Source organism: Aquila chrysaetos, chromosome 1 (genome assembly GCF_900496995.4).
Source record: "Aquila chrysaetos chrysaetos chromosome 1, bAquChr1.4, whole genome shotgun sequence".
Lineage (NCBI taxonomy): Eukaryota > Metazoa > Chordata > Aves > Accipitriformes > Accipitridae > Aquila > Aquila chrysaetos.
The window spans coordinates 53,718,257-53,734,471 of NC_044004.1; the positions used below are offsets into that span (position 1 = coordinate 53,718,257).

The following is a 16,215-nucleotide window of genomic DNA, read 5'->3' on the forward strand; positions in this document are numbered from 1 at the left end:
CCTCTCGCAGTCCCGAGCATCCCCTGCCTTGGCCAGGCCGGTGCCCCGGATTACGGGTGGAGGAAGCCTCCAGGAGCTTTTGCTTTTCCGTCCTTGTCCAGGTTTGTTTCTCCTGGGGCATGTCCAGCCCCAGTTGGCTCTTATGAGGCAGGGTTGGGATGGTGCCCTGAAGAGCACAGGGGATGAACCTGCAGCACATTTTAATGTGCATTCAGTGTTTGGGGGTGAAAGACATAGCTTAGCCCAGAGAAGTGTATTTAATCATAGAGGAAATGGAAAAAAAAAAACAACCAAAACACAAACCCAAGTCTTTAGCCATCAGTGTGTTCTCTGTTATTCACAAATGGACTTGGTAATGTGATTGAGTTAGATGAGCCCAACACGCCCCATGGTAAAGGCTGTTTTCTCTTTCTTATTATACATAGTTCGATGTTTGCAAATCATAACTTAAAAAATAAACTTTGCTTTTGATTCATCAGCTTTTTGGGAGGTTGTTCAAGTGAGTCCCAGTATCATTGAAAATTAGGATCTGCATCTCGGCCAAAACGTGCTATGAGGGAAGCAGGGATGCTTTCATTTAATTGTGTTGAACTGTATTGAATGAGAGCAGATTCCTATGGAAACTGGAGCATACAGTCAGGTAATCAAAGGTTGTATCTGAAGAAGACTGAATTGGCACTATCTGCTTCCTGACTTTGGAGTCCTTGAGTTTTCAACCTCATGGATGTTTTTTTAATGGAATATAATCTGTATAGCAAAGGCACACGCTGGTGTGGTGTTTATATCAATGCTCTAGTCTGGTTCAAAGCTCAAACTGTTCAGAGGCTTGGAGTGTAAAAATAAATCCAAGGGAAGATTTATTAGCAGACAAAGCCCAGGCACAGCAGTCAATGATATGACCTGACTAGTGCAACATCTATATGGCTTGTGTGTGTTGTATGTGTTCATGCAGTTACAGAAACAAAGGCCTCTATAGTGAAAGATACACCGAGCAGCCTCTTAATTTCTCCCCCCTGCCCCAGGAAATAGATCATACTATGCAGCAAACGGCACGTGATGGAAGAGGGCTTCAAGTGTCTATTTGCTCTAGGTAAGAAGAGATTAGTAAAAGGGCATGTCAAGCTCCTTTGATGAGCAGAAATGAAGTTGCTTTAAATTCTACCAGAGATTTTGGACAAACTCAATTCAAATATTCATCTGTAAGTTAAAGACTTGATACACTAGGCATGGACACAAAAAGCTAGAGCAAAACTTGTAGAGCTGATGCGGGAGCTAATTATACAGCCTTTCTTGCAAATGGAAATTCTAAGTGAGGACTTTTCTGGTTAATTTAATGAAAATCATCCTGATACATTATTAGACTCTTAACAGTTGGCCAGAGGAGATACATGGAAGAGAGCAAATAGAGACAGAGAAGGAACTGATGATACCGGAGAACAAGTGGTGCTGGCACTTCAAGCAAAACAGGATCAAAGAGGAGATTGCTTTCAGGTGAGGTAAGCTAAATATTTTGCTTTTTTTTCTAATTTTTTCCTCCCACAGCTTAGACGGAAGCATTTGCTTCATTTTTCTCATAGGATAAATTGGCCAGAGATATTAGCAAACTGTTTATTTTGTATTAATTCCAATCAGTCTGGTTTTAATTATCTTTCTTTTGTTATGGTTGTCATATGGATAATACTATGCAGATGTATACAAAGAATAGAAAACCTTACGCTCTGACTCATAAAGATGTTGAACATAAAATGTAACCTGCAGCCCTTCTCTCATTCTTGGTCATTGGCTCTGGACAGAGGAGCTCCATTACAGCACTCTTTACAGCCTTTTGACCTGGGATCTGGACCCAGGGAAACGCTCACTGGAATAAGGCAGAGACTGCAGGTTGCGAACACAGTATTCAGTGCCTGGAACCCAGCAAAGCCCTGATGCATGTGCTTCCTCTTAAACATGTAAGAAGTCCCCTTGAAGATAACTGCTTTATTAGGCTTTGATTCCAAGCAGTCTGTTGCAGACATCTTTAAAATAATATTTGTAAGGCAGGTTTATCAATGTTTATATTCCTAGCCTTTTTTTTTAATAATTATTGTTTTGAAATTGAGCAGGCTACTTCTCTTCCTTGCAGACCCAGACAATATGAACGCTTTCTAAGCTCCTCACATTTGTCTCTTTATGTAGAGGGTGGGTTTTATCAAAATGATTCACAACAATATTATTATTACTCCACATGGCTGAATTTGTGGATGGTAACAAGTTTAAGTGATCTTCAATCAGTGCAATTACTTACGTGACTCCAGCACGAATCTTCTCCCGAAAGTTACAGCTGCTTAAGAGACAGCAGTGGCAATTTTTAATTCTGGACCAGTGATGTATTTAGTAGTTGACATGTTATATGTTTGCATAGCTAAAAATAGCTGCAGTCATTGGGACTGCTGCTTCCTGATCCATATGTACATGCTGTGGACCCTGTGGTGCAACAGTGTTTTGGGTTTGTGTGGTGGGGTTTTGGTAGTGGGGGTGCTCCAGGGGTGGCACCTGGGAGAAGCTGCTAGAAGCTTCCCCAGCTCCAAGTCGGACCTGCCGCTGGCCCAGGCCGAGCCCATCAGCGACGGTGGTCGTGCCTCTGGGAGAACAGATTTAAGAAGGGGAACCTGCAGTGGGGGAGGAGATTGGAATGTGAGAGGAACAGCTATGGAGATACGGAGGTCAGTGCAGAAGGAGGGGAGGAGGTGCGCCGGAGGAGGGGATGCCCCTGCAGCCCGTGGTGAGACGGCAGGCTGTCCCCCCCCCAGCCCATGGAGGGGAGTGGGGGAGCAGATGCCCACCTGCAGCCCGGGGAGGAGCCCACGCCGGAGCAGGGGGATACCCCCCAAGATGGCCGTGACTCCATGGGAAAGCCCATGCTGGAGCGGCCTGTGCCTGAAGAACTGCAGCCCATGGAAAGGACCCTGGAACACTGGAGCAGTTCATGAAGAACTGCAGCCCGTGGGAAGGACTCATGCCAGAGCAGTTCGTGGAGGACTGTCTCCCGTGGGAGGGACCCCACGCTGGAGCAGGGGACGAGTGAGGAGTCCTGCCCCTGAGGAGGAAGGAGCGGCAGAGACAAGGTGTGATGAGCTGACCCCAACCCCCATTCCCCGTCCCCCTGCGCTGCTGGGGGGAGGAGGTAGAGAGAACTGGGAGTGGAGTTGAGCCTGGAAAGAAGGGGGGGGGGGGGAAGGTGATTTAAGATTTGGTTTTACTTCTCATTATCCGTGTTTTGATTTGATTGGTAGTAAATTAAATTGATTTTGTTTCTTCCCCAAGTTGAGCCTGTCTTTTGCCCGTGACCATAAGTGGTGAGTGATCCCTCCCTGTCCTTGTCTCGACCCACAAGACATTTTCTCCTCATCCCACCAGGACCAGAGGGGAGGACTGAGCCAGCGGCTTTGTGGTGCTTTGTTACCAGCTGGGCTTAAACCACGACACAAAGCTATCCTCAAGTCAACAGCATTGAGCTCTCAGTTCTTGTTGCATGGAGGTCTAATATGTCAAACCTAAAACATGTCACTGATCCAGAATTGGGCAGATACAAGCTAAGAGAGAAGATTTATGCTGGAACTAGAGGAGAAAATAGATATTTATAGATGCTGTGAGGAGAAAAGAGGCCATCTGAAGCTGGTCAGGTTGGCGACTGATGCAGATACAGCAGCCGAGAGGGGAAGCGTGCCTGGTGGTGCGGGGCTTTGCAGGGCTCAGTGGCAATCACCACTGGACTTGGCCTAGATGGCTGCAACCAGTAACCGCTGCACCTTCTTATAAGAAAGCAGCTGTCGTTTTTCTAGGGGATTTTTTTAAAGCACCTTGTGTTTTGTCAGAGTCTCCCCACTCACGTTGGAGAGGGTTTCTGTGTGTCGCGTGCTTGGCTTTGTTCATCAGCCTGCCCATGCAGGAGTGGTTTCCCTTCTGCGGTGCCATGGAGGAGCCAAAAGCAGTGCTGTGGCAATGAGTCCAACAAAATGTCAAAATAGGTTGTATGCAGATAGTGCCAAGCAGCCATTTACCTGTTGGGAATTACAGCTGATGGACCACCTTCATGTGGGAGAGTTGGCTTTAACTTTTAAAAGTCCGTGTGAGAATTACACTGTGTGCAAGAAACGCGTCACCTGCAGTTTTACAAGTGAGTCTCAGGTGCCCCCAATACACCAGAGAACAATAAGAAATAAAAGGTTTAGAGAGGAATTTAATTCAGTGGCAAATAACTCTAACAAAACAGATATTCCAGAGCTTGCTGGGATAACCTACCAACTTTGGCATAAAATATTCGCAATAAGGCAAAGAAGGACACGGATATCTGCAAAGAAACTAGGTTTCGTAGCTGTGGTTCCCAGTTCAAGTCCACGCAAAGTAAGATCAGCCCTGTCACATTTATCTCATGCTTGCATTTCAGGGTTGGTTCAGGCTGCCTTTACTGTTTTGTGGGGATCCTGGCTTTCCCCCTCCCTGGGGGAGGCACAAGGAAGATGCACGCGGCGCCCTGTAAAAGGGAGAGGAGACAGTAAAAGTTTGCTTCCTTACACAGCTCGCATTACAGATGCTGTCCAAGCCTTCCAAACTCCTCTTCAGAAATGAGATAGCATTACAGTGCCTTTGCACAGGGAATACCTAGGAAGAATTGAAGTGAAATTATTTAATTGTAAAGGCTGGAGACTTTTTTTTTTTAAAAAAAAACAAAAGCTGTAGAATTGAAAGGGCATTGGTGTTTCTTTCTTTTTGAAGAGACCGCAGGTATAAAATTATATTCTATTACATTTGCTCAGAATTTGAAGCCTCTGTAATATATACCATCTGTATAACTTATAAATGTCAGAGACCTTCCCAGCAGATTTCACCTGTAATGTATGTAATGTAGGGCACTTACGCATAGCCAAAATTACCCTTCCTAAATAAGTTTCAGCAGGGCTTTACAGCCCTTGTTACAAGAATAGTTCACGCTGGCACGTGGTGTGAGTTTACCCAAGTGGACTGAGATGAAGGGAAGCGTTACCTCAGATCTTGATATGATTATTTGCCCATCTGTGTAGTCCTTCTTTGAATATTGCCAGGATAGGAAATATAAAATGGCTTCAAAATGTCAAAGTCTTTAATTAAAAAGTAAACAAAACAGTGAAATCTGAAGCTAATATTACAGGGGGAAACAAAAATAGGAACAAAAGCGTAGGTAGGGACTTTGATATGATTAGTCAAATGCCAGTGAAGCCAAAACTCAAGCTCTGAGGGTGTTTCGTGGGAAGCAGTTAAAGTGATCGCTGCACTGCTTGCTTGCTGGGTGCCGGGATTGTCAGCAGAGCTAGGACTGGTTTGAGGGTTGCGTTTTTTTCTGAAACACTAAAATTGAGGAGCTGGACTGAGAGAGGTGGTTGGGATGTGCGCAGCAGCTCCCAGGGTTCCCTGTCTGCCTGTCCTTGGCAGAAAAGGAGCACGTCCGCTCCTTACCACAGCCTGCCTGGGCAGCGGAGGCTGAAGCCAAAACCTCGCGCGTCGTATCGCCGGTGTGTTCTCACCGTCACTGAGCATTACAAGGTGCGGGAGCGGGGCGGACGGGAGAAGCCCGGTTACGACTGGCATTTCATCGACGAACACTGCAGTCCTGTTCTCTCGGCTGCGTCGCGGGCTGCACCCCCTGCACCCTCCGGTGCCTCCCGCACCTTGCACCAGGGCGGCTGTCCCTGCCTGCAGCTCGGGGCCAAAGAAAATAGGCCCCAAAAGGCAGAAAGGTTAGCTCATCTGTTGCTTATAGCCTGCAGTCTTCATTCACGATGGCTACTATATTGGGAGTTTTCTTGGAATACGTAGTTATAAATGGTAATGGGAGTTCTCAGAAATATCATTTCAACTCCCTGTACTTGTAACAGATGCCAGCGCATTTGGGCTCTGATCGCAGTTTCCAACCTTGCCCTCATCTTTGAGGCACTCCGCTTCCTTCCACCCCACAGACAAAAGATGTTGGGCTATAAAATGCAGGGGGCAGCGATCTGGCAGAAAAATCAGTTTGTCATACGCGTTTCAACATTTGTCACATCTCCCAGGAGCTGCTCGTTAGCCAGCTTGAAGTGACTGTATTTGCATGCAACACTGAAGGACAAACATGCCCTTAAAGCGATCAGCCTGCAAACATCCCGTGCTGGTCCAAGTGAAAAGATGACTTTTTTTTTTTTTTTTTTCTAGAGAGAATGGAAAGTAAATGGATTTGACGTGAGTTTTTCTGAAAGCAAACGAATTAACAGAGAAAAGGTTCTTTAGAAAATGTCGTTGCCTATTCAAGAATAGAGAAATGGGAATTGAAAGGGATATCACACTTCAATTTTAACTAGCGGTTTGCAGTCGCTTTCTTTGGATATCCTCTTTCCTAGCTGATATTTCCTCTGATTTATTCCACTGCAGAAGTGGATCATTTCAGTGAGTTTTATGTAAGTCCACTTGGCTGTTTTACAGTTCTCTGCATGTTTCAATATATTCCACTGTTAAAAATTTTAAAAGTAGGTGGGGAAAGAGGAAATTTCTGGTTAATATATAACAATTTCTGAAGTCAATGTGCCTGGACTCAATTTTTCAGGGCATTTTTCCAGATATCTAATGATGCCAGAAAATAAAAATAGCCAACTAGCAGGACCTTTCCTACAAACTCTTCTGCAACCCAGCAGAAGTTTCATGGCCCTAATCAGGTCCTTTTCTACCATCATTGGGGAGAAACTGAAAAAACTATCACAGGCACACAGAAGAAATAGAAGTGCTGTATAAAACTGCTATAGATGACTAAGTCTGCTACAATAGAAAGAGTTGAAATTAATATTTGATCTTTTTTGTAACATCAGAACAGTTGTGGTTGACCAAATGATCTAGCTGAGCTTTGCTTGCGACAACACTGGAAACTTCAGCTGAGCATTTGTATTCATTTACAGTTTGCCACAGGAAGGGCAGCAGTCTTGGCACAGACACCAGGCTGGTGCTATTATTATTGCTATTACACACACTGTGGACAAATAGAGTTACGTCTGGAGCCAGTGTATGGAATCCCAGGGGTTTCAGGTAAGTTCGCATCCAACTGATGAGAGAAAAATCTTGGATTTGAAAAAAAAAACCTACTCATTTTCGAACATGCGTGTTTTGGATCATAAATAAGAAAAGCCTCACACTGATAATTTTTATAGAGTTCAACTAATGAAAAATTAAGTGGGTGAAAAATGGAAGTAGAAGACCTGAGATGGGAATGTTTTTCAGTTCTTTTTAATTCTCTGGCTTTTGAGGAAATGTATTGAGACGATGTACATCTTAAAAAGAGTGCAACTTGTGGGTTTGCCCACAAGATTTATTGCATTGTATTTAAAGAATTTCTATCTTATTGGGATATTGAGTTGCCCAAAGAGGTTGTGTAATTTCCATGCTTGAAGGTTTTTGAGACCCAACTGAGTAAAACCCTGAGCGACTTGGTGTGACCCCACTTGGAGCAGGAGGTTAGGCTAGATACCTCCCCAGGTCCCTTCTAAACTGAATTATACTGTGATCCTATCAAGCAGACAAAGAAGGATGATTTTTATGTCATGCTTTTAGGCAAAATTTTGTGCTTTTGTGTGCGAGAAATGCTTTTCTTGATGGAAAGCAAGGACTTAACTGGATTCATATGTAATTTTACACACTTTCCAGGAAATGTTGCCGAAAATATCATATCAAACCACCTTCCATTTCATTAATAGCTTTCTATGATTTTAGGTGTGAATGAAAATATTACAAAATGTGGAAGTTAAATAAATGACGAAACACGAGAGCAGTTAATGACTGAGTAGGTTGGCAAATGAAGTAACAGGATAGTGTGAACTATATTAGCTTAGTAGGTTGAGCTACGCGTATTGTTGATAATACTCTATGCAGGATCAACATTATGGGCTCTGCAGTTATTGCTTAAGCAGAAGAGCCTATCTGGAATAATTCCGGGACCACCTCATTCATCCCACCTGTGATTTATGCCAGCTGCTAAATGTTTTCTATGAAATTCCTACTCATGCCTTTATTTATTTTTGTTCTTGGTTTGGCTGATAAAACAATATCTGTGCTGCTAATCATTATTATGGCATTTTTTCTGTCAATTACTGTCTGTTCTTATTGCTTATACATGTTTCCAATAATACATCTGAAGAAACATGGATGTATAAGATACTGAATCTGAAATCTTATGCTTGTGCTTTTCATAATATTTCAAACTCTTCAGTAAAATATTATTTTGATTGGCCAAAGCTGTTAGAATAAGCATAGGGAAGAGGCTCTATAGTCTTGCCTCCATGTGTGCATACATCTTGTTTTAACCTGACTTCAGCCCTACATAGTAATGTTCACGGAAAACTCCACAAAGGTAACATGCCACATATTAGCTTAGCAGCTGAAAGATGAGTAAATTCAACAGCAAGAGAAAAATGAAATTAGGTAAAGGGAAAAATCAGCCAAGTCTTTAGTGATTCAAAGTCACTTAGACCTCAGCTGGTTTGGGTTTGAACACAAGAAAATGAAACTACATGGGCTTTATGTGAAATCTCTTCCATCTGGTTCAAACAGAAAGCCAACCTTTTAGTTGTCTGGTTAGCTATGAAATTTTTCAAACATGTTTTTCATAGATCCATTCTGAGTTTATTGTGACGCCTTCCAGAGGTCATGGTAGAAGTCACTATAAACAGATTAAATTACTGTTATTGTACAAAGAGAGGAGTGTATACAGTCGCTGGAGTAATCCCAGTCTACTGACTTCTCAAACTTGTGTTGTTGTTTCAAATAGAAAAGTGAGAATCTTCATCTGCATTTCTTTTGCCTTTGGATTTTTCCAAGCAAGTCATCAGTTTCCCCTTCACCTGCACAGAGCTACCCAAATCCTCTTATTTCATGATGCTGATTTATTTTATAATACTGATACTGAAAGGATCCAAACTAAGGTAAAGTCAGAGTGACTCTGGGAGATACTTTATGTGTTTTGGGTCCTTAAAAAGCCAGCTGACTTGAGAATAACATGACAGAAGAGTCCCTTGTCATCCTCCAAGAGGTTAAATCTAATGGACTGCAATTCAAATGTGGCAGAGAGGTTGGCATATTGTGCGCTGTTGTTGGCATTTAGTAGAGCATGCGAATTTTTGATAAAATATTAACAATCTTTACAAGGAAGGGGTGAAGCAGAGAAGATGGAAGCTTGAAGGAAAGAATAACTTGGATTCTTACTGTTTTCCTATAATTATTTAACGTTCAGGGCCTGTCCTGTCTCTTCTGGCCACATAAAGAGATCGTAGAGCAAATACATTCAAAAGATTTGAAGTGTGCATTACCGCAACTAGACTTATGTAGAGTATTAAAAATGAAAGTGTTATGATTTAGAAAGAGGTAGACCTAGGTTTAGGTACAGAACAGCGCATGGACTTGGTGGTGGCAATAGATATAAAGTTTACTTTTCAGAAAGAATTTGCAATAGGTGTCATTTTAATGGTTGATTCTGGGATTAGGATTTTGCCTTATGAATTCGCTGCACAAGAGATGGAGAAATACATGTTAATACAGATGGAGTAATACGTGTCTCTTTTTTTAGCTATGAATCAGTTCTGAGATAAAATAAGAAATACTTATTTCTAAGTTTGATCTCTGTCATTGGCAGAACTGAAAAGAAAATTCATGTTCCAGGACTTTTCAGTGCTCAGAAGAAACTGCTTTTGGGACTCTGTGCATCTGCCTGTGGACAGAAACTTGCTCAAGTGCTACAGGTGAAAATAATGGAGAAAACAAAAGGGATTTTTTTTTTTATAGGTGATTCAGGTTTCTTAAAGTAACATTAGAATGTAGTCTTAAGTTTTAAATTTTAGAGGAGGTAGAAAGAATTACATTACTGAATAGATGTGGGCAGAATGCTAATTGATTGTATCATATCCCTGCCAAATTATCACATGGATTCTAACTCCCATATCAAGTGTGCTTGTGGGTATAAATATATATACATAATATGTACATGTATATATGCGTGCACATGGGTTTCTCTAAGATGAAACGGCCTATATACTTTTTCCTGGGTTATGCCCAGCACATTCATTTAATTATTCAGCGAGGACATACACTACCAAGTTCTTGGACCTTTTTCTTTTATTTCTTTTTCTTTGTAAAAGCTTTGATACTTTTTGGCACTGGTTCATATAGTCAGTAGAGTACATTTAATGGGCCAAAGGCATTTTTATTACCCTTTAAAATGTTTAACAGAGTTTCTGTATAATTTCTCAACATGTTCTATTTGTTTATTTCTGTATATTTTTGGTATAAAGAGGTAACATTGTGGTGTTAGGTTTTATTACCTTGGCACTGTCATCATTAAAGATGTATCAATCCTTCCATTATGTGCCCATATTTTTAGGGGTTTATATTCTGGACATGGAATTTCATTCCCAGTGGGCATCCTGATACAAATGCCCCAGTAAGATGCAAATCATGATTTTCTTTAATTAAGTTTAAAAGAAATTGGTTTGGCAACTTTTAAATAGCACAAAATCTGTTTTGAGACTTTTTTTTTTTTCCACAAGTTCAATAGAAAAAAAAAATAGTTTTTATTTGAACAGTTAAGGGATTGATCCACCACTTCTCAGACACTTAATTATCTTAGTTGTAATGGGACATAGTTTGAGACAAGACTGAAGGTTCAGGCTCCAGAAGTGACATGCAGTTACTGAATAGCTTAGCCTTACTTTTACCATTATGTGAGAAATGCAAGTAGACTGGACACTAAATACAAAGGATTAGTTGTTTCATATGAAACAGATTAAAATTGAAGTGCATAGTATCTGGATTTTCTCATGTACTACAAATAGGGAAAATAGTACACTTTTGGTCTTTTGAGTTTAAAATAACAGCAGCATTTTAGTCACTAAAATCTTATGCATTGTCTGCGTTTCTGTTTGCACCACTGATTAGGCCTTCATTTTTATGTGTGGGTATTCTGCCAATTAAATATTCTGATTTGTACTTGATTCAATGTAGAATTTTGAAGAGGATTGATCAGTAATTAGGACTTGGTTATAAGATACATAAGAAGGAACTGCACTGAAGTGTTGGTTGCTTGTATGCAGAAGTCGGACATCATTATCTGAGTTTTGTAAGTATAGATGTCTTATTAATTCAGTGAATGTGAGCATAGTAGACCACCTTCTAGACATCTGGTGGGTGGCAATGCAGGAGCTTTTTTACTGCCTGAGTTCCAGTCTGTTGCACAGCTCCATAGAAAGAAACGGTTCATGGTTAAAACAACTCAGAGTCAGATTTCGTTTCTGACTCTGCTGAGCTTTACCTTTCAATAGGCAAGGGGGCAGCTACACCAACAAGCTCCTCAGCATTTGGAATCCCTTTCTCGCTGCTATGTGTATTTTGCAAAGTTGTGGGTTTTTTTTTTTTTTTTTTTGGCAAAGAAGACATAGCAAGAGGCCAGCAACACTGTTATCCTGTAGGCTGCAAGTCCTCTTCCCAAATGGTGCTGAGAAGCTGGGGCTCTGCAGATGGAGAAAACCAGCAGATCTGCGGTTTGACACTAGACTCTTTCATCCCCTCTCTTATCATATGCAGAACACAGAGGTTCAAACAGATGCTAGTGAGATCAGTGGTCAAGTCCAACGCTACACCAAAATGATAAATACAGCAACTATATTACAGAGCCCAGAGCATCATCAACAATCAGGGCCAGTATCTGGGTACCAGCATCCAAATGGTCCAAAGGTTTCCAAGAGTTCAAGGCAGAGTCAAAAGCCAGTTTTATTTTCACTTGCTCCAGACAAGGCCCACCAGTGATTTCAAGTTCAGCGCTGTTCCCAAATATGGGATAACTCATTAAAAATTTCCAGTGCTTAGAAAGAGACCAGCATCAAAGATGTGTTCGCTACTGTTCTGGTCTTACTGAGGATGGCTCCTCTCTGTTGGAACAAAATGGTCAAGGTATATCCATTACATTTTAGATGCCTTCTGGTGGCACAAAAAAAAAAAATCATTCCACAATTGTCACTGCATGTTGTTAACATACATGCAGCATATGTAAAATTTATGAACATGCGCATAGATGTACAGATAAATACATACATACATATATATATATCCAAGAAGTTAGGAGTGGAGGTAAAATGTGTAGGAGGCCACTATGTAGCGCATCTTACTCAGTTTGCAGAATGAAGCCTCACTTGTGCATCTGTTCTAGGAGAAGCTGATGGAAAATAGGTAGATTGCAGTCAGTTACTCATACTACATGATATCCTAAACTGATGGGAGATGAGTAAGTACAGCACCAACTACTTTTTTCCCTGCTAAGGATTTACTCTTCACATCTTTGGTCAAACATCATCCCCTCTGGAGTGGCATGAAGCCTTGTCCCACAAAAGAATTAGCTTTCCCATAAAGCTGGGGGCAGTGCACAGCTAAGAAGCAGGTCAGAAGCTCCTCCTGTTTGTCACTGGTTTCCCTGTCTCAGGAACTGCTATAATCCTTGCCCATCCTTGCATGCTTCGGATCTGCAGTGTGGAATATAATGGTTCATAAATCACGGCATATCAACTTTTGCTGATTGTTTAACTGCTGGTCCCCAAAGTCATGTGGTGTTGATGAAGAGCCAGTCTGAGCTCGGGCAAGTGAAAGAAGCCATCAGGTTCCTGCTGACATTTGGAATCTGCTGTCTCAGAAACCATCATTTTTAATGCATGATTGAAAGCCTTATTTCAATTAAGGGTCTGTGCCATTGGCTACCAGCTGTGATGCTGTGGAGTTTGCTGTGACAGGGTACTCCCTTTTCCCAGACCAGAGTCTCCACTCAGTCTCTTGACAGTCTGCCAAGCTTCGCAACTGGAATGTGTGAAGTTCAGTTTAGAAACAGTTTCTTTCCATCATTCGTGCCTGTTTTGATCTAGTATGTGAAACAGGTTTCTACTTTTGTTATAGGATTCTTGTTCATTCTTGGCAGATTTAAATTCATTATATAATCTAGCAGCATCAGATGACTGCCTAGGAATGAGGAGCAGATGCATCCCCTGAGATACAGAATTCCTTGCTACAGCCATGCGTTGGTGACTTGATAGCCACCACTATATGACCAGAGTGGTGGCAACAAAGGCATCATGAATTTGATAAAACTGAAACCAGATGGAAGGGACTCTGAAGGGGTGTGGTAGAGAACTGGCCTCCCACACCTTAAGAATGATAGGGAAAGCATTTGTCCTGGCACAACCACACTGTCATGGTAATCCTTTCCTGCCTAAGCACAACTCAGGACTATCCTCCCTGAGGATAGTCATAGCTATTGTCAGTATTAGTCCAGCTTCTCCATTTGCACGCTGCTGTGCTGTGAGCAGGCTGTCTGGCTGACGTACCACTAAAGCATGTTACGCAGCTTCTCTTGTGGCTAATCTACCAAGGATGACCACTGACCCAAGCTAATGGATGAGGTCCTTTCATTTGAGGGGCTTTGAGACTGTAGTCTGGGTTTTCATTCCCACTGTTGGCATAATCAGAAAGAAGTTACAGGTGGTAATGCTCATGGGGGTGCCAACTGCTGTGCACTTCAGAAATTTGGAAAGAACTTCTGAGAAAACTGGCATGACGTATTTTCCATCTTTTCTTTTTTTTATAATAATCTACAAAAGACAGCTGTCTGCTACTGCTACCAGCAAGCAGTGCAGTGGCAAAGGCCTTTAAACAGCTTAGGAACCTCCATTCAAAAGTGCTCTGAAAAAGCTGGTTAAGCTGTTACTAGACTCTGGAGGTACCTGACCTCTCTAGGAGCTTTCCTGCTTGGTGTTAAGTTCTCCAGGTGCCTAGGATTGTACCTCTGAACATTTCACCCTAATCTTCACAGGACTGAGCAACCCACCTGTTAGCACGGAAGTAAAACACATCAAGATTTTTCCCCTGATGTCCTCAGGAACAGTTGATCTTGTAGCATAGGGGTCCCCAAAATGGAGCATAGCAGTTGTCTGTGCAAACCAGTCCAAAGGGGTGTACAAGTCTGAATGGAGCTGGCAGGTTTTGCCATCAGTGGTGTTATCTACTCCCATAAATGGTGATTCCCTCAAGAAAAACCCCCCAAACCCAAACAATAAAAAGCCCCACTAGTGGTTTTACCCAGTTGTAGGCATTCTCAGAAAATGCCTGATACATACTGAAAGGATTAGGTTCCTCACAAAATGAAGTCACAACTGCCACTACCTTTTAAAACATAGCTGGAGGAAGAGAAAAAGGCCTTCATTTCCATAACAGCATCCTAGTCAGATTATTCACCAAGTGAGAGGATGCCTTTGTTTCTTCCTATACTGAAGGGAATCCAAGGTCAGAATGTCCCGTCTCTGAAAAGCATCCTAGAGCCCATGCTATAGGTCTTTATGTTTTATTTTGGTTTAATTTGCCTCTGAGCAAAATAAAAATAATTATTAAAGATTCTTTGGCCCAGATGAGAGTGACTTTATAGCCTATGGAGCAGAGCTTCAACATGTGTAGAGTCTTGGGTTCTCTTCTCATTATCCTAGATCATTTGTGTATTTCACAGCAACCAGTCCTTGGACAAGTTGCACAGGTGAGTTGTTCATTGCGTAGATAGGCCTAGATGTTCTTCCTTTCCTCTCCAATGCATCTTTGATTGTTGAATGAAAGGAGTTCTTCTTAAGATGACTACTTTTTAAGTAAAGAATTGTAAGTGGGATGAGACGACTCCATCCTCTGAGCTTCCTCCCTCTGTTGGGTCTCAGCTGCTTTCAATCCAGCTCTGACACCCCAAACTCTCTCACTCCATGTTTGAGGTACTGGTACTAGAGTACTTGATACAGGGCTCGTTGTCCCATGGGGCTTTACAGACCAAAGTCCTTCACTGTGTCCCTAGTTATCTAGCTCAGCTAGTAGAGGTCTGTCCCTGAATTGTATCCTGGGATAGATATCCTTATGCCCTATGGGTGTAACCATGGTCAGAAGAAAGGGTCTTTCTTCTTAGTCCATCATTGCATTTTGCAGAGGCAGGCATAAATTAACCCTTAGCTTTGTATACCAGTGTTTATCAACAGTTCTTCAAGCAGATGTGTGTTACAGATTTGACTATAGACACTCCTATAACCAATCCTCACTAAATTACTTGCAGGTTTCTCTTGTAGATTAACAGTTGGCAAGAAGTTTTCCAAACCTGACTAATATATTGTATGCATTGTCTTGATAATAAATGGAAGAACATCTGTGCTTAATACTTTTCCACCTTTCAGAAATTCTCCACATTCCACAGATGTGAAATGAGAGCCTTTGTAAATGAACAGTGCTTTTGAATTTCTTTCATGGTTGAAGAGGTTAATAACCTGATGACCACAAGGAAACCACTTGAAAGACAAGGCTGCTTTGGCCATTAGATGAAGTAATTAAATTTAGTAATAGTTGTCACTGTATAAAAGATCCCAATGTATTGGTCATGATTTTTCTGATGGAAAACCAGTATTAAGGGATCTAAATGTGATACTGTTACATATTGTGTTAGATGGTTGGATATGCATGTAGCAACTACCAGAGGATTTTATAGGTCTCAGCTGGTGATTCCAACTCTGGTTATTAGGGGTGCTCAGAGTTTTTGTTTCAGATAACTCCAATTATGAAGAGTGTCAAGAGCAAGTTGAAAAAAACTGGGTTGGCAGACATGAGGGACAAATTGGGGAATGAATATTATAAATTATATAAACCTCAGCCAGCTAATTCATCACAAATGTAAAAGCAGAAGGAGATATTTGGATGTTGAATTCTGTGCTAGGGGTGGGTCACTTCTTGCCTCAAGACAGAGGGCATGTTGTAAAGGGTGCTTTGAATTGTTTTGAAGGCCATATGCTAAGATTATTCATTAATAATTGAATCTTTTCAATCTCATTTCCAGGTAACAGTTGAGTCATGAAGTGAAGCAGAAAAAGCAATATGCCACAACACTTCCATAGCCTGGCTTTTGTTCTCTATCATATGCAAAAGACAGCAAGCAGGTCACCCTGTGCAATGTGCACCAGTGTCGGCATACACTGAGACTAATTTTTGGCATAGAGTAAGCCTGCACACTCAAGGGTGAGGACATTTTGTTGCTGTTGCCCAAACATTCTTAGAGGGTTTTGTTTTAGACAAAGTATAATTGTGTGCCTTTGATTCAGATCATGAATCTGCACTGTAGTTATTTACAAGGGACTGTGT

General features: G+C 41.7%; 1 long non-coding RNA gene across 1 annotated transcript; it reads left to right on the top strand.

Moving 5' to 3' along the window:
• Positions 1 to 458: 458 nt before the first annotated feature.
• Positions 459 to 16,215, top strand: LOC121233608. Its single transcript, XR_005933462.1, has 3 exons — positions 459 to 1,496; positions 6,939 to 7,065; positions 15,914 to 16,215. It is a non-coding gene; the product is annotated as an uncharacterized LOC121233608 (long non-coding RNA).